Source organism: Nicotiana tabacum, chromosome 24 (assembly GCF_000715075.1).
Source record: "Nicotiana tabacum cultivar K326 chromosome 24, ASM71507v2, whole genome shotgun sequence".
NCBI classification, from domain to species: Eukaryota; Viridiplantae; Streptophyta; class Magnoliopsida; order Solanales; family Solanaceae; genus Nicotiana; species Nicotiana tabacum.
The window spans coordinates 15,225,450-15,244,183 of NC_134103.1; the positions used below are offsets into that span (position 1 = coordinate 15,225,450).

At 41.3% G+C, this 18,734-nt stretch overlaps 1 pseudogene; it reads left to right on the forward strand.

The window, feature by feature from the left end:
• Positions 1 to 6,421: 6,421 nt before the first annotated feature.
• LOC142178032 (cytosolic sulfotransferase 12-like) overlaps positions 6,422 to 18,734 on the forward strand; it is a 66,462-nt pseudogene continuing 54,149 nt past the window's right edge.

Here is an 18,734-nt window from a genome sequence, read left to right on the forward strand (position 1 = left end):
TTTCGAGCATATTCACTAGCAAGAAACAAAGTATTCTAACGATTATGAATAACAAACTACAATGTATTGAATATAATTCCTTTCGTATAATTTAGATTTATCTTTTTGAATATTTAATCTTTTATAGACTTTATTTTTGAGTCCCAACTTGGTTAATATCTTTTTACCTGTGTGATTTATCTTTTCTTTGTCTTTGCATAGTTTTGTTTTACGCAGTGGCAGAGTAGTTGATGGATATATACTATGACCATCTTTCATGTTTTCATAATTCATCATTATTTAAATAGTAAAAATGTCTATAGAGTTTTGCTAAATTCTATAAATGTATGTATATTATTGCATTCTACTTTTACTAGTGACTTTTACATGATATTTAAAAAAAGGAAAAAGGTTAAATATACCCCTCTATTTTAGTATATTATTTATATCTACCCTTTGTTATACTATCGGGTCACATCTACCCTTACCGTTAGCCAAACTTTTTAAAAATACCCTCAACCTAACGGAAAGCCACCAAATTAAATGGAAGGTAGATGTGAACAATATACCGAAAATTAACCGAACCGTACCGATATCGAAGAGAAACCGACATGATTGGGATGATTTCAAAAAATTTAATTTTGATTATACATAATAGAATAACCGAAAAATTGATATGGTACAAATTTTATAAAATAACCGTCCGAATCGAACTTTTGACACCCCTAACTCCGGACATAATTTGTTGATAGAAATAAGAAAAATATGAATGGAAAACTGAATGATTGTTCGAGACTCCATCAGCGAAATCAATAATTGAATATTTAACTCAATTCCCCAAATATATATAATATAAAAAAGAGAATAATAATTGAATAAAATAACAAAGAGATGCAAAGGAACGAGAAATCTTATTCATGTTGATAGCACTTCCTTCCGTACGAAGTCAAGTATTAATTTGCCAAAAATAAAACAAAGAGGTTGAACAATATAATTGAGGGAATGATTGGGTGATTTTTCAGATAGGGGATACAGTCTATGGAATGGGGTTTTAAATAGAATTTTTACTCGTAATTGATTGCTTTATTCCGTCCCTGTCTATTACTGTCATTTAATACATTATGGTTACATAACAAGTGCGTAATTGTCGGCGTAATAATGGTGAATACCATGTAATTATGGATTAATTTATTCTCTACCTTCGTAATTATGGGCAATCTTCTGTACTAGATCTGGTCCTGTTGTCATTGTGATTATTCCCGAGTCTAGTAGTTGCGGTATTATTGTGCTTAGCTTCGAACATGATTTTCACGTCTATCCTTCAATTATTTTATAACTTCACCTACACGTGTTATTTAACTGGCTCACGTAGCGAGTCTTTTTCACCAGTACACCCTCGTGAAGTTCGTCTTAGGTAACGAGGTCAGTCGAATCACTAACTAATACTCTTGTTCTGCACCTATTTTCACGGGCGGATCAGCCTTGATATCGAATTCAACTGAACTCATAACTTTCGACGAAAAACATAAATTACAACAACAATAACGCCTTAATAAAATCCCACAAATGAGGTATGGGGAGAATAATGTGTACGCAGACCTTACCTCTACACCGAGGGGGTAGAGTATCTGTTTCCGATAGAACCTCGATTCGTCGGGAACCTAAATTAATGAGTAAAAATTAATTAAAATTATAACAAATAGTAGATATGAACCCATAATTTTTAAATACATTGAGTTCAATAGTAAAAACCTTAAATGTTGAACCCACATAATTTAAATCCTGAATTCGCCTCTGCCTACTTCTCTCCCGCTCTCAATTGTAAATAGCAGTGTCGATCCCTTATTTATTGATGTCAATTTGTAACGACCCAACCGGTCGTTTTGAGCATTTGCATTCCGTTCAGCCATTTGAAGTGTGGAGTAGCTTTGTATAATGTATTATGACTTTTGTGAATCGTCGGTGTTGGTTTTCAGGTGTTTCGGAATTAGTTCGGAAGGATGAATTTCATGTTTGAAGCTTTAAGTTGGAAGAGTTGACCAAGTTTGACTTTTTAGTATTCGACCTCGTATCGAAATTTCAATGATTCTGTTAGGTCCGGATGGTGATTTTGGATTCGGGCGTATGCCCAAATTTTCATTTGGATATTTCTAGATGGTTTCGGCACTAATTGCGAAAATTAAAAATTTGAAGGTTTGGAAAGTTCATAAGTTTGACCGGGAGTTACTTTGATGATCGGGTTCAGATTGTGGTTTCAGGAATTTGAATAGCTTCATTATGTCATTTGGGACTTGTGTGCAAAATTTGAGCTCATTCCGGATTGGTTTTATATGTTTCGGCACGAATTTTGGAAGTTGAAAGATTCAAAGTTTATTAAGTTCGATTTGAGGTGCGATTCATGATTTTGATGTTGTTATGTGTGATTTGAGGCCTCGAATAGGTTCGTGTTATGTTTTGGGACTTGTAGGTATGTTCGGACGGGGTTCCGAGGGGTTCAGGTGAGTTTCGGGGTGGTTTCAGACCATTTCTAGGCCAATTTTAGCTTTTGGTTTTTTACTACATAGGTATACATTGTGATCGCGTAGAATTGGTCGCGATCGCATAAAGTAAAATAGGAAAAATGGACATGTGAATCGCGTCGCGGAAGCCTTTTCGCGATCGCATAGAAGAAATTCTACTGTCACTGACTCGATTTTGGAAACTTATATCTTGCAATTTATAAGAAATTTGAAGATGGTCCAAAAATAAAAGTTGTAGTCCTTTGAGTCTAATTTTAAAAAAAATGAAAATGTTTGTCATTTAGAGTTTTGTACAAATAGTTATGGCTAATATACTACAAGCTATGTGAGAAGAGTTTGGGAAGAGTTAAATGGAAGTTTGTTCATCGCGATCGCGGGGAAATGGCCGTGATCACATATGGTAAAATTGTCCTGAAAACTTTTTGTAATCGCGATTGCGAGGCTTTTACCGCGATCGCGAAGAGTACCCCTAGAACATTGTATAAAGTACTCTATTTTGAAGGTTTCGAACATTTTTGCCTATTTTGGGTATGGAGCTCGGATTGAGGCGATTTTTACTACATGGATTGGGATAAATATTTCCTACTCGATATTGATTATATTTTATGAATCTATCTTCGATTTTGGTATTTGACTTATTATTTTAAAAGAGAAATTTGGGCTTTTTGTCTAAACTTTCATAAAGTGAATTTTTGAGTTTTGAACATCGATTCGTAGTCGGATTTGAATGGAACTTATATGGTTGAACTCGTAATTGAATGGGTTATCGGATTTTGTGAGTTTTATCGGATTCCGAGGTGCGATCCCAGGTTTGACCTTTTGGTTGACTTTGGACTTTTGATTAAAGATTCAACCTTTATTATTTGGAATTATTTTCTTAGGCATTATTTGATGTATTTGAGTTGTTTTGGTTAGTTCCAAGCCATTCGGAGGTCGATACGCACGGGATGCCATTTTTGGAGTATTGTTTGGCTTGCTAGGTATTGGATTTGGCTTGTTCGAGGTAAGTAACACTTCTAAACTTGGTGCTTAGGGTATCAAACCTTGAATATACGTGATATGCGTTTGGTGTTGAGGTGACGCACATGCTAGGTGACGGGCGTGTGGGCGTGCACCATATAAATTGTGACTCGGTTATTTCTGTTGTACTGTGTAGTTACTTAATCTTATTTGTATCAATGAAATCTCTACGTGCTAGAGTAATTGAGCTGGAATCCATGTTAGAAATCATGTCTAGACTGTATGCTTATTCTGTTTGGACCCACTGAGGTCAATTCTGCTGTTGAGTTATTTGCTTACATTAATTACATACTTAGTCATATGCATTCATTTGCATATCATATCTCAGTCTCTGTTACCATTTAAGTGATACGTTACATTATTATCTTTGGGTTGATTTTCATGACATTGTGAGCCCGAGAGACTGGAGAGATACCGAGTGAAGCTGGGGGCCTGATTGTGAGGATATTGATGGAATTGGGCTGCACGTCGCAGCAGGTATTATTGATTCATGATAGGATCGGGTTGCATGCCGCAACATGTATTATTGATTCATGCCATGATTGGCTTATTGTAGCGCTTGGGTTGGATCTGCCCCTCCGACGTCTGCACACCCACAGTGAGCGCATATACCTATTGAGTGCGAGTGCGAGTGCGAGTGCCGAGTGATTGGGACGACTGAGTGACTGCGAGGACTGTGTGACTATGAGGACTGAGTGACCGTGAGGACTGAGTGATTGGGAGGTCTGAGTGATTGGGAGGACTGAGTAAATTAATACTCTGAGAGTATGCATATGGTTTTATCACTGAGTTGCATTGTATTCGACATGCATACTTGACATACATGCATAAAGATGCATTTTTTTCTCATGTTGTACGGTATTGCGTCATTCATGACTTCACATACACATTGACATGAAGGCAAAGAAATGTATTTTTTCTCATGCCATTTGAAAATGAAATATTTACCTGTTGAAAGCTTTGGAAAAAATCATACTTTTACAAACTTACTCATATTTTGGTGATTTCAGTAAAAGATATGGGGTTCTCACTGATATACTTGAAAAGTATGCCTATTTTCCGGAACTATGAACGAGCTAAGTATTTTATTTTTGAGTTATTACTTGTACTGCTTTAGTTATATTGTTATAAGTTGTTACTAGCTGTTGATGTTGGACTCTGACCTTTGTCCAAGCTCGTCACTAATTTCAACCTAAAGTTAGGTTTGTTACTTATTGAGTACATGGTGTCGGTTGTATTCATACTACACTTCTGCACCTTGCGTGCAGATGTTGGATGCTGATGTTGCTGTATGCAGCGGGAGCTGGATTTGAAGATGTACCTGCGTTCCGGTCATAACTGCCTCTTGATCTTGGTAGCTTTAGAATTTTAATCTGTTCATGTATATTTCAAACATATGATGTACTTTATTTCATACCAGCTTTGTAAATTCTAAATCTTATAAACTCATGATTTGTACTACCAGTCCTTTGAAATTATTTGTATAAAAGTTCAGTTATATTATCATTATTTCTCTCAGTAAATCTCATTTGAATTGGATTATTGTTAAATTGACTTACCTAGCAAGTCGGGTTAGGTGCAATCACGACTATTTAGATTTTGGGCCGTGACACAATTAGATATAACCAGTCTGGATGTCTTACTCAAAATCTTAAATCTCTTTGGGTCAATTTCATACACAATGTTAACTTTTTGTCTCTCAAAAACATTTTTGTTACTCTAATCCTTCGAGATATGCCTTTTGCAACCATTTGGAAAAAAGAAGTATGAATTAAAAAGAAAAATGAATCAGAGATACGTACAAATTCAGTGAGACCTAAAAAAAATTAAAATGGTATAATTATTAGCGGATCGAATTTCAGAGCGGGCAAAAAATAGTTTTAATGGGTGCCTTATTATTTTTTTAAATGTTTGATTTTAAAAAAAGTCAAAAAGCATAGTGAGTAACCTTGTGAGTAGGATGGCAAAAACAGAGTGGCTTTTCTTATACAAGACCAAAAAAGTAACCTTTATAGACTATTATCCCTAGTTGAGATCTTATGAGTAATCAACTCTTATGAATACTACACTCGTTTTCATCCATTGTTTTTAGAGTTTTCAATGAGGTTTAAATGGTCTTGGGTTACTCAACTTGTCACCTTAAGTTTTACAATTGGACAATTTAGAATCAAACAATGTAATTTGGTAGGATGTATAAGAAAAAATAGTATATGTATTAGTTTTAGTAGTAGTAATTCTTATTTGGTAGTATTTTTTAACCTATGTATAACTAATACTTATATTAGTTATACACCTTATTTGATATTATCCTATGTATAACTAATACATAACAAATCATGTCATTGGTAATACCATAATTTTTAATTACAATGTATGTTATTTTTAATATACTACGGTGATTGAAAAATAATTCCAGTATAACTAGTCCAACATTACTTGTTCCAGTATTACTAATACATCCTAATAATAGTGACAAACTTACTATAAGGTCAAAATTTGACACAGCTGGACATTGTGAGTTGTTAATTCAACGTCAACTTTAGCCATAACAAGCACTCATGATTTAATAATAATGCCATTAGGTGCTTTCTTTTTTTACTTTGACAATGACAAATGAAGCATTTGTCATCATATTGCCTCCCACGAATTTCTTATTCCCCTCTCTCCATCTTTCTTTAACCTCCTTTTTAACCAAAATGAAGATTTTCTCTTGGTTTAATGATTTGAAAAACGAAAACATAGAGGGCAAAGGTGTCAATACAAGAGAATCCCATTTCACCATTGTCAATAAAGATTTGTTGAGTACTCTCTCTATGTATATATATATATATATATATATACACCCCATGAGTAAATTTTCATCCTACAAACTAAAAGAAACACTCAAACATCCTCTTTAAAACAACAATGAAGAGCGTAAGAAATTGCTCTTAACTTTACCAAAAGAAAGAGGATGGCTTTTATCACATACCTACAACTATCTTGCTTGCCAACAACAATTTCAAGCTCAAGATAATGATATCATCCTTGTTACAACTCCTAAATCAGGAACCACTTGATTGAAAGCACTCGTGTTCCCTCTAATGAACCGATCGAAGGGACTATCCTTTTTCGGCAAAAAATTATCCTTTACTTTTCAAGAATCCTCATGATCTTGTTCCATTCTTGGAACTTAATCTTTACGTTGATGGACAAGTCCCTGATTTTTCATCCTACACTTCACCTAGATTGTTGTCCACTCATTTACCCTATGGTTCATTACCAAAATCCGTCCTAGATTCCAAAAACAAACTTGTTTACTTGTGTAGGAATCCTAGGGACACCTTTATTTCCTTATTTCATTTCGGAAATAGATTTAAAAACCGAAAACATGGGAATCAATTCCATAGAAGAAATGCTTGATCTTTTCTGCAAGGGAGTGAGCATTTATTGTAACGATCCGGCCGGTCGTTTTGAGAGTTATAGTACCGATCTCCTGTTTACTGCCTTTTCCGTATCTCTTTCTACTTATGTGACTTGTCGGGAGGCTTTAGTTGTGTTTTCCGAGTGTTTTGAGACACTTAGTCCCTAAAGGAAAGTTTAAGTCTTAGGATTTTGATCGTAGTCGAGACTGTGTGAAGATGACTCTGGAATGGAGTTTCGTCGGTTTCGTTAGCTCTGTTGGGTGATTTTGGACTTAGGGGCATGTCCGGATTGTGTTTTGGAGGTCTGTAGCTGATTTAGGCAGGAATTGGCGAAAGTCGAATTTTTGGAGATTTTGATCGGAAGAGGACTTTTGATATCGGGGTTGGATTCCGATTCCGGAAGTTGGAGTAGGTCCGTAATGTCAATTATGAATTGTGTGCAAAATTTGAGGTCAGTCGGACGTGGTTTGATAGGTTTCGACATCGGTTGTAGAAATTTAAAGTTTCAAGTTCTTTAAGTTTGAATTAGAGGGTAATTCATATTTTTAGCATTGTTTGATGTGATTTGAGGGCTCGACTAAGTTCATATGGTGTTTTAGGACTTGTTGGTATATTTGGTTGAGGTCCTGGGGGCCTCGGGTGTGTTTCGGATACTTAACGGATTGAAATTTGCAGTTAGGCAATTGGTGAGAATTTGTTGGTTTCTGGTGTTTCGCACCTGCGGAGGGGAGACCGCAGGTGCAAACTCACACGTGCGGATGAAGGAGCACAAATGCGGGATTTGACAGCCCAAGTCGGGTTCGCAGGTGCAGAGGTAATTGCGCAGAAGCGGCCTCGCTTCTGCGGTTGGTCTGTGCACAGGAGCGGTGAGGGTCGCAGGTGCGGTTCCTTGGTCGCAGGAGCGCATCCGCAGGTGCGGCGCTTCTCTTGCAGATGCGAACCTAGGGGACTTAAGTTAAGTCCGCACCTGTGATGGAATTTCCACAGGTGCGGCATCGCTGGTGCGATTATAGGCCCGCAGATGCTAAATCGCTGGGCAGAAAAGGCCAAGTTCGAGGGTTTTATCCCATTTTCAATTTTGGGACTTTGAGAGCTCGAATCTGGGCGATAATTTGGGAGATTTTTAGAGGAAGCTTTTGGGTAACGATTCTTAACCCATTTATGGTTATATTCTACTAATCTATTCCATCATTTAATTTCGAATTTGGGTTGAAAAATTTGAGAAAAATGGGAGAAGTTCTTCAAATAAATTTTTGAGTTTTGATATCGGATTTGGATAATTTTGGTACGAGTGAAATCGTGAGTGAATGTATGTTCATATTTTGTGACTTTTACCCGATTCTGAGATGTGGGCCCGAGTCAACCTTTTGGGGCGATTTTCTAATTTCTTGCTTTAGCTTTGATTTCGTTAATTAGATTAGTTTCTTATAGTTGTATTTATGGTATGTAATTTATTTTGGCTAGATTTGGGCCATTCAGAATCGGATATTCGTGGAAAAGTCATTGTTACCGATTGATTGAGCTTGGTTCGAGGTAAGTGGCTTGCCTAACCTTGTGTGGGAGAAATCCCCTTAGGATTTGGTACTGTTGTGATATGTGAGCACAGTGTGCGTGAGGTGACGAGTACGTACACGGGCTATTTATTGTAAAACCCGATTTATTTTACTGAGTAGCAACCTGTGTTCCCTTTAATTTGAGTTATACCGTTTAAATGAGTATTAGTTTGTTTTCGTTCTTAGTTGGGCTATTCCAATATGTGTAGCTATCCTGTTTAGTCTAATATCGCATGTCTACATGCTTTAATTGCTTATTTGAACTCTGTGAAGCATGCCTAGTTGATTTTCTGCTTTTCCTTGTTCCTTATCAGTATAACTGTAGAAATCTTGCTGTTAAATGTTGTATTTATTGGTTTGAGTCGTGTGTTTACTTTTGAGACTACGAGGTAGTTCCTCGGAAGTTCTCCCTGCATATTTACTTTTGAGACTACGAGGTGGTTCCTCGGGAGTTCTCCCTACACATTTACTTTTAAGACTATGAGGCGGTTCCTCGGGAGTTCTCCCTGTATATTTACTTTTGAGACTACGAGGCGGTACCTCGGAAGTTCTCCCTCTATATTTACTTTTGAGACTATGAGGTGGTACCTCAGGAGTTCTCCCTATATATTTACTTTTGAGACTACGAGGCGGTAACTCGGGAGTTCTCCCTGCACATTTATTTTGGGACTACGAGAAGATAACTCAGGAGATCCCCTATTGTTTACCCCTATGTGTTGTTCTGTTGCCTTGCTGTGTTTCCTTTTGTTAAATTCTAGTCTCTTATTATACTGTATATTCTCCTGCTTTATTTATTATTTACCAGTGGGTCTGACCTGACCTCGTCACTACTTGACCGAGGTTAGGCTTGGCACTTACTGGGTACCATTGTGGTGTACTCATGCTACTCTTCTACACATATTTTCGTGTGCAGATCCAGGTTCATCATACTAGCCTCGCTATTAGTTGTGCATTTGCTGCTGTTCCGGAGACTTCAAGGTATATCTGCTCGCGTCTGCAGACCTAGGAGTCCCCCTCTATTCTCCCCTATGTCAAACACATCCTGTATTCCTTTTATTAGACTCTGGTGTATAGAGACGCTATTTTTCTTCTGTAGCTTGTGACTTACGATGTTCCGGATTTTGGGAAGACTATGTATTTATATAGTATGTAACGACTCGACTGGTCGTTTTACTTTATAGAAACCCGTTTCCCTAAGTAAGACTTCTCGTACGTGCTTTTATATTTTATAATTTGCGGGGATGGTTAGTTCGGGATTTGGAAGAGTTCGGGTTGAAATTAGAACACTTGGTTCCTTAAGGTTAGCTAAAAAGGCTAAGTTTGACTTCGATCAACGTTTTGAGTAAATGACCTCAGAATTAAGAATTGACAGTTCCAATAGGTTTGTATAATGATTTTGGACTTAGGTGTATGTTTAGATCTGGTTTTGGATGACCCGGGAGCGTTTCAGTGCTTAATAGTGAAAGTTTATCCTTGAAGGTTTTAGAAGTTCTTTAAATTTTGTTTGGAGCGGGTTTTGGTGATATCGAGGTCCAAATGGAATTCTGAGATCGGGAATAGTTCCGTAATGCCATTTAAGACTTGCACGCAAAATTTGGTGTTATTCCGAGTAGTTTAAGTATGTTTCGGCGCATTGGGAGTAAATTGAAGAACTTGAAGTTCATAAGTTTGATTCAATTAGTTTTGGGGTGTGATTCTTAATTTTAATGTTGTTTCGGGCATTCCGAGAGTTCGAGCGAGTCCATTTTATGATGCCAAACTTGTTGGTATGTTCGGGCGGGGCCTCGGGGGCCCCAAGTGTCAATCGGACGAGGCTCGGACCAAGTTGGAAATTGGGAGCAACAGCTGAAGCTCCCAGCTGCTGTCATAATCGCACATGTGCTTGGCCAGCCGCAGGTGTGAGCTCGCAGAAGCGGCCAAGGAAGGGCAGCCCAAGATCCGCAGGTGTGCCCCAACCTCCGCAAAAGCGGGACCGCAGAAGCGGGACCCCATCCGCAAAAGTGGAGCCAGCCTGCCTGGGCACTTACGCAGAAGCGGACTTTTGTCCACTGAAGCGACAACGCAGGTGCGTCCCTATGACCGTAGGTGTGAGATCGCTAGAGGCAGTGAGGTCTCTTTTAAAACGTGACTTAGTCATTTTGGTTCATTTATTTTCATCGTTGGGCGATTTTGGAGCTCTTAGAGAGGGGATTTCACCTAGCACTTTGAGGTAAGTAATTTCTATACAATGTGTGTTAAATATGTAGTTTATGGGTAGATTATAACATGTAAATTAGTAAAAATTTTGGATTTAGGTGAAAACCTAGGTTTTTAATAAAAATAAGATTTAATCATGAAATTCGTTATGGAACTTTGTAAAAATCATATATTTGAGTTCATGAGGTTATGGGTAATAACTTTCTTCAAAATTTTCGGGAATCCGGGCCCGTGGGCCTATGAGTGAATTTTAGGAATTTTGCAAATAGGCTGGGAAAATCACTTTGATAGTTGGGATATGAACTTTTAAGTGTGTATTAATTATTTTAAATAACATTTGAATAGTTGCGAGTCGTTTGGCACCAAATTGAGGGTTTGGGCACAATCTTGGACCGGAAAGTAGGCCTTGAGACGAGGTTAGTCTCTTTTCTAACCTTGTAAGAGGGAATTATCCCCATAGATGAATTTAATCATTATGTACTTCTATTTGTGGGGGCTACGTACGTACGAAATGACGAGAGTCCGTGCGTAGCTACTATTCATGCTTATGTCCGGGTAGATTTAGGCTTACACCATATTTTTGTTGATACCATTGCTTGTTTATGCTTACTAATTGTTTGGATTAAAAAGGAGGTTGAGGATTTCAATATTTTAAAGGTTTCTAGCTGAATTTCTTATTTTGAAAAAGAATTGAGAAATATTATGATAACTTGAGAAAATCTATATTCAACTGACTCGCAAGTATATTTCGCGAGCGAGGGTAAATTTCCACTACTCTCATGGGAGTGGGCCGTTCGCCTCGGCAGGTTAATTGATGTATTTATGGTTCGCGCTATTCGACCCTCAGCAGTGCACATTATATTTATATGTATATTTGGATCGGGTCGTACGTCCTCGGCATAATCCGTGCATAAAGATATTGGAACCCTTTTATATTTAATATTGTTCCATGGACTTGAAAGGTGAAAGGATTAGACGAGAGAAATGACTTGGTTCTTACTTGAAATGGAAGGATTGTTTACTTATTTTTCCTTCTCTGAGTTCTATTTTTAGTTTATATATCATGTTTAATTAGAATTTCATACTATTATATTTTTGGCCCATAGTAAGTGTCGAAGTCGACCCCTCGTCACTACTTCTTCGAGGTTAAACTACATACTTACTGGGTATATATTATTTATGTACTCACGTTACACTTCTGCACTTGATGTGCAGGACCTGAGGCAGGTGCATCTGGTTATTAGTCTGGCGCGCACGCTTAACTTCTGTCCGAGACCAAATGGTGAGCTGCCCTTCCGAGCCGTTCAGCAGCAACCGAAGTCTCTCTTTTGATTTATTTTCTGTCTATTCTATTTCAGACAGTAGAGTACAGATCTTTTGTATATTCTACTAGTAGCCCACACACTTGTGACACCAGATCTTGGCACACACTAGTAGACTTATGATTTTTGTTTTATTCCTATGGCCATAAATACATTCAGCTGCTTTCATGTTATTTATTTAAATCTGTTTCTTACTAAACCTATTAAATTAAGGAAAGTTATTTACTTGGAAAAAACTTATTGAAATGGGAAAATCACTAGTTTGTTCACCGTTGGCTTGCCTAGCAATGGTGCTGGGCGCCATCACGGCCTAAAATGGAATTGGGTAGTGACAACATGGTATCAGAGCACTAGGTTCACGTAGGTCTTACAAATTATGGGCAAGCCTAATAGAGTCTTGCGGATCGGTGCGGAGACGTCCGTACTTATCTTCGAGAGGCTATAGAGTATTAGGAAACTACTCTTTATTCATCTCCTATCGTGCAGTTGATGGTTTACTAAGTTTCTTCTCTTACTCTGTCACAGATGGTGAGAACGCGTGCGGCAGATGTTTCGGACCCCAGATGAGCTGCTCCCCCTGTTGCTAGAGGCCGAGGTAGAGGATGGGGAAGGGCACCGGCCCGAGGTAGGGGATGAGGACGTCCCAGAGTTTCCCCAATTGCACCACCGACCGATCCAGTGGAGGATCTCATTGATGAGGAGCAGGGCGAGGTGCCCACAGAAGAGCCAACCCCAGTTGATTTCATGTCAGCACTGAGCTTTCAGGAGGTCATGGGCCGTATGCTGCGGCTTGTGGATTCTATGACCCAGGCTGGTTTATTTTCAGCAGACCCAGCCACATCTCAGGTGGGAGGGGGAGCACACACCCCTACTGATCAGGCTCCTGGGCATGCAGATGCAGTATATCAGACCCTGGGCACACAACCCGTGGGCGGAGCCCAGCCAGTTGCAGCAGTTGTACCTGAGCCTAGACCAGCTACGACCGGCGAGCCGCAGTAGCTATTGGATAAATGGACCAGGCTTCACCCTCCGGTCTTTGGGGGTGAGCAACATGAGGATCCCCAGGACTTCATTGATAGGTGCAGGGACAGACTGCACAGCATGAGCATATTGGAGTCTCATGGGGTAGATTTCACTACCTTTCAGTTAGAGGGTAGAGCACGTAGATGGTGGAAGGCTTTACCCTCCGGTCTTTGGGGGTGAGCAACATGAGGATCCCCAGGACTTCATTGATAGGTGCAGGGACAGACTACACAACATGAGCATATTGGAGTCTTACGGGGTGGATTTCACTACCTTTCAGTTAGAGGGCAGAGCACGTAGATGGTGGAAGTCTTATCTCCTTGGCAGACCAGCAGGTTCTCCTCCCATGACTTGGGACCAGTTTACATGCCTATTCTTGGACATGTATATTCCACCCTTTCAGAGGGAAGAGTTGCGGCTTTAGTTTGAGCAGCTCCAGCAGGGGCAGCTGTCAGTGACCGATTATATGGTGAGATTCTCTGAGTTGTATCGCGATGCACTTATGATACTTCCCATTGAGACGGAGCGAGTGCAGAGGTTTGTTGCGGGGTTGCACTCTAGTATTCAGGCTAGTATGGCTCGGGAGGTCGAGATGGGGACTTCTTATCAGTTGGTAGTGGAGATTGTTCGAAGGATTGAGGGTTACCGTCAGAGAGGTAGAGAGCAGATGCAGCGGGACAAGAGATCCCGTTTTTCTGGAGAGTTCAGAGGTGCCCTAGTTGGGGGCATAGGTCATTTTGGGAGGGGTCAGCCCTGCAGGCCCCCACATTAAGCACCACCACCTCCTCGGGGTATTCTAACGCGACCCTACTTCAGCGCTATGCCGGAGAGTTCTTATCGTCCGCCTGCTATTCAGGGTTCTTCCAGTGGGTACTCCGGTCATCAGGGTTCTTCCAGTGCCTATTTCAGTTCCATGCCAGAGAGTTCATACCGCCCACCCACTCTTCAGGGTTCTCCCAGTGGGTATTCGGGCCATCAGGGTCAGACTTCAGGTCAGCAGTTCACCGCTTTGAGAGGTTGTTATGAGTGTGGGGATCCTAGTCATATGAAGAGACATTGCCCCAGACTTCGGTGCAAGGCAGTGCAACAGGGTCAGCAACCCATGATTACAGCACCAGTAGTCGTACCAGCCATCCGGCCATCTAGAGAAGGAGGGCAGGTGGGTAGGGGCCATCCTAGAGGTAGAGGTCAGGCAGGCGGGGGCCAGCTAGGTAGCGCTCCAGCCAGATTCTATACTTTTTCGGCTAGACCAGATGCAGTGGCCTCAGATGCTGTGATCACAGGTATTATTTCTGTCTGCGGTAGGGGAGCTTCAGTACTATTTGAACAGGGTCTACCTATTCGTATGTGTAATCTCTACTTGCTCATTTTCTAGATATTCCTCGTGAGTCCTTGGGTACTCCTGTTTGTGTGTCCACTCCTGTAGACGATTCTATTGTTGTGGATCAGATCTATCGATCCTGTGTGGTCATATCCTGTGGAAACGAGACTAGAGCGGATCTGCTGTTGCTTGATATGACCGACTTTGAGGTCATCCTGGGCATGGACTGGATACCCCCATGTCACGCCATCCTTGATTGCTATGCCAAGTCTGATACCTTAGCGATGCCAGAGTTGCCTAGATTGGAGTGGAAGGGTTCGTTCGTCAGTACATCTAGTCAGGTTATCTCTTTTATGAAGGCTCGACACATGGTCGAGAAGGGTTGTTTGGCTTATCTAGCCTATGTTCGAGATACTATTGCAGAGTTTCCGGTGATTGATTCAGTACTAGTAGTCCGGGAGTTCTCCGTTGTGTTTCCTTCTGATCTTCTAGGCATACCACCAGATCGTGATATTGACTTCTATATTGACTTGGCTCCAGGTACCCAACCTATATCTATCCCACCATACAGTATGGCTCTGAAAGAGTTGAGTGAGTTGAATGAGCAGCTTGAGGAGTTGCTAGCAAAGGGGTTCGTCAGGCCAAGTGTATCACCTTGGGGTACCCAGTGCTATTTGTGAAGAAGAGAGATGGGACTATGTGGATGTGCATTGATTACCGCTAGTTGAACAAAGTTACCATCAAGAACAAGTACCCGCTGCTGCGTATTGATGATTTGTTTGACCAGTTGCAGGGTGCTAGGGTGTTCTCTAAGATCGATTTGAGGTCGGGGTACCATCACCTAAAGATTCGGGACTCGGATGTTCCGAAGACTGCTTTCCGTACTAGATATGGCCATTATGAGTTTCTGGTGATGTCCTTCGGCTTGACTAACGCCCCAATGGCGTTTATGGACTTGATGAACAGGGTGTTCAGGCCTTATATTGATTCATTTGTCATTGTCTTCACTGATGACATTTTGATTTACTCACATAACATGAAGGAGCACGATCAACACTTGAGAGTGGTGCTTCAGACCTTGCGGGAATAGAAGCTATATGCTAAGTTCTCCAAGTGTGAATTTTGGTTAGATTATGTGGCATTCTTGGAGCATGTTGTATCAGGCTAGGGTATTAAGGTGGATCCCAAGAAGATTGAGGCAGTTTAGAGTTGGCCTCGTCCTACTATGGCGATTGAGGTCAGGAGCTTCTTGGGGTTAGCAGGTTATTATCGCCGGTTCGTGGAGGGCTTCTCATCTATTGCAGCATGTTTGACTAGATTGACCCAGAAGGGTGCTTAGTTTCGTTGGTCCGATGATTGTGAGACGAGCTTCCAGAAGCTTAAGACAGCTTTGACCACAACACCAGTCCTAGTGTTGCCTTCTGGTTCGGGGATGTATACTGTGTATTGCGACGCTTCACGCGTTGGCTTGGGTTATGTATTGATGCAGGAGAGGAGAATTATTGCATATGCTTCACGTCAACTGAAGCCCAATGAGAAGAATTATCTTGTGAACGATTTAGAGTTGGCTGCTATTGTTCATGCTCTTAAGATCTAGAGGCATTATCTTTATGGGGTGTCTTGTGAGGTTTACACTAATCATCGCATCTTGTAGCATTTGTTCAAGAAAAGGGATCTCAATTTGAGGCAGCGTAGGTGTCTTGAGTTACTGAAGGACTATGACATCACCATTCTTTATCATCCGGGCAAGGAGAATATGGTCGCAGATGCCTTGAGCAGGAAGGCATAGAGTATGGGTAGCTTGGCATTCATTTTAGCGGAGGAGAGACCACTAGCCTTGGACATCCAGTCTTTGGCTAACAGACTTGTGAGGTTGCATATTTCAGAGCCCAGCTGAGTTCTTGCATGCGTCGTTGCCCAATATTCACTATTAGAGCAGATCAAGGCTCGACAGTTTGATGATCCGCAATTGACAATTCTCACAGAGATGGTACTGCAGGGTAGTGCCAAGGAGGTTTCTATCGGCGAGGATGGTGTTCTACGACTCCAGGGTCGTCTATGTGTTCCAAATGTTGATGGCTTGAGGGAGAGTATTCTAGAGAAGGCGCACAGTTCTCGATATTCCATTTATCCAGGTGCTACGAAGATGTACCGCGACCTGAGGCGGCATTATTGGTGGCGGCGGATGAAGAAAGACATAGTTGAGTATGTAGCCAGGTGCCTAAATTGCCAGCAGGTTAAGTATGAGCACCAGAGGCCAGGAGGCCTACTCCAGCAGATGACTATACCTTAGTAAAAGTGGGAGCGCATTACTATGGACTTCGTAGTTGGGTTGCCGCGGACCTTGCGGAAGTTTGATGCAGTTTGGATCATTGTAGACCGATTGACCAAGTCGGCACATTTCATTCCTGTGATGACTACGCATACTTCAGAGAGATTGGCCTAGATTTATATCCAGGAGATAGTTCGGGTGCATGGTGTGCCTGTTTCCATCATATCAGACATAGGCCCTAAGTTTACTTTGCATTTCTGGAGAGCAGTACATAGTGAGTTGGGGACCCATGTAGAGCTCAACACCGCATTTCATCCACAGACCGACGGGTAGTCGGAGCGGACAGTTCAGATCTTGAAGGACATGCTCAGGGCATGTGTGATTGATTTTGGGGGATAGTGGGATCAGTTCTTGCCTTTGGCTGAGTTTGCTTACAACAACAGTTATTAGTCCAGTATCGAGATAGCTCCATTTAAGGCTTTATATGGTCGGTGATGTCGTTCTCCCATCAGATGGTTTGAGCCCGACGAGGCTAAGTTATATGGTACTGATTTGGTGAAGGATGCCTTGGGAAAGGTAAAGCTGATTCAGGAGCGACTTCGCACAGCACAATCTAGACAAAAGAGTTATGCAGATCAGAAGGCGCGTGATTTATCATTTATGGTGGTTGAGAAGGTTCTCTTGAAAGTCTCGCCGATGAAGGGGATTATGAGATTCGAGAAGAAGGGCAAGTTGAGCCCAAGGTTTATAGGCCCATTTGAGGTGTTGAGACGAGTTGGGGAGGTTGCTTATGAGCTTTATTTTCCTCCCAGTCTATTGGGAGTTCATCCTGTTTTCCATGTGTCTATGCTCCGAAGGTATCATGCCGATTTGTCACATATGCTAAACTTCAGCACGATTTAGTTAGATTAGAGCCTGGGTTATGAGGAGGAGCCAGTTTCCATTGTGGATAGGCAGGTTCGCCAGTTGAGGTCCAAGAAGATTTCTGCGGTAAAAGTCCAGTGGAGGGTCCAACCAGTTGAGGAGGCGACTTGGGAGTCCGAGGAGGATATGCGGAGCAAATATCCACACTTATTTAGCACTCCAGGTATAATTCTGAACCCGTTCGAGGACGAACGTTTGTTTAAGAGGTGGAGAATGTAACGACCCGACTAATTATTTTACTTTCTAGAACCCCATTCCCCTAAATAAGACTTTTCGTACGTGCTTTTACTGTTTTATGACTTGCGGGGTTGGTTAGTTCGGGATTTGGAAGAGTTCGGGTTGAAATCGAAACTCTTGGTTCCTTAAGGTTGGCAAAAAAGGCTAAGTTTGATTTCGGTCAACGTTTGAGTAAATGACCTTAGAATCTAGATTTGACGGTTCCAATAGGTTCGTATGATGATTTCAGACTTGGGCGTGTATTCGGATCGGTTTTTGGATGACCCGGAAGCATTTCGGCGCTTAATAGTGAAAGTTTGTCCTTAAAGGTTTAAGAAGTTCTTTAAATTTGGTTTGGAGCGGGTTTCGGTGAAATCGAGGTCCAAATGGTATTCTGAGATAGGAAATAGTTCCGTAATGTCATTTAAGACTTGTACGTAAAATTTGGTGTCATTCTGAATAGTTTAAGTACATTTCGGCGCATTGGGAGTAAATTGAAGAACTTGAAGTTCATAAGTTTGATTCAATTGGTTTTGGGGAGTGATTCTTAGTTTTAATGTTGTTTTGGGTGTTCCGAGAGTTCGAGCTAGGCCCCGGGGGCCCCGAGTGTCAATCGGACGAGGCTCGGACCGAGTTGGAAATTGGGAGCAACAACTGAAGCTCCCAGCTGATGTCATAATTGCACCTGCGCTTGGCCAGCCACATGTGTGAGCTTGCAAAAGCGAGACAAAGCTCGCAGAAGCGGCCAAGGAAGGGCAGCCCAGGATCTGCAGGTGTGCCCCAACCTCCGCAGAAGTGGGACCGTAGAAGCGGGACCCCGTCCACCGAAGTTTAGCCAGCCTGCCTGGGCACTTCCGCAGAAGCGGACTTTTGTCCGCAGAAGCGACAACGCAGGTGCGGCCCTGCGACCGCAGGTGCGAGATCGCTGGAGGCAGTGAGGTCTCTTTTAAAATGGGACTTAGTCATTTTGGCTCATTTGATTCCA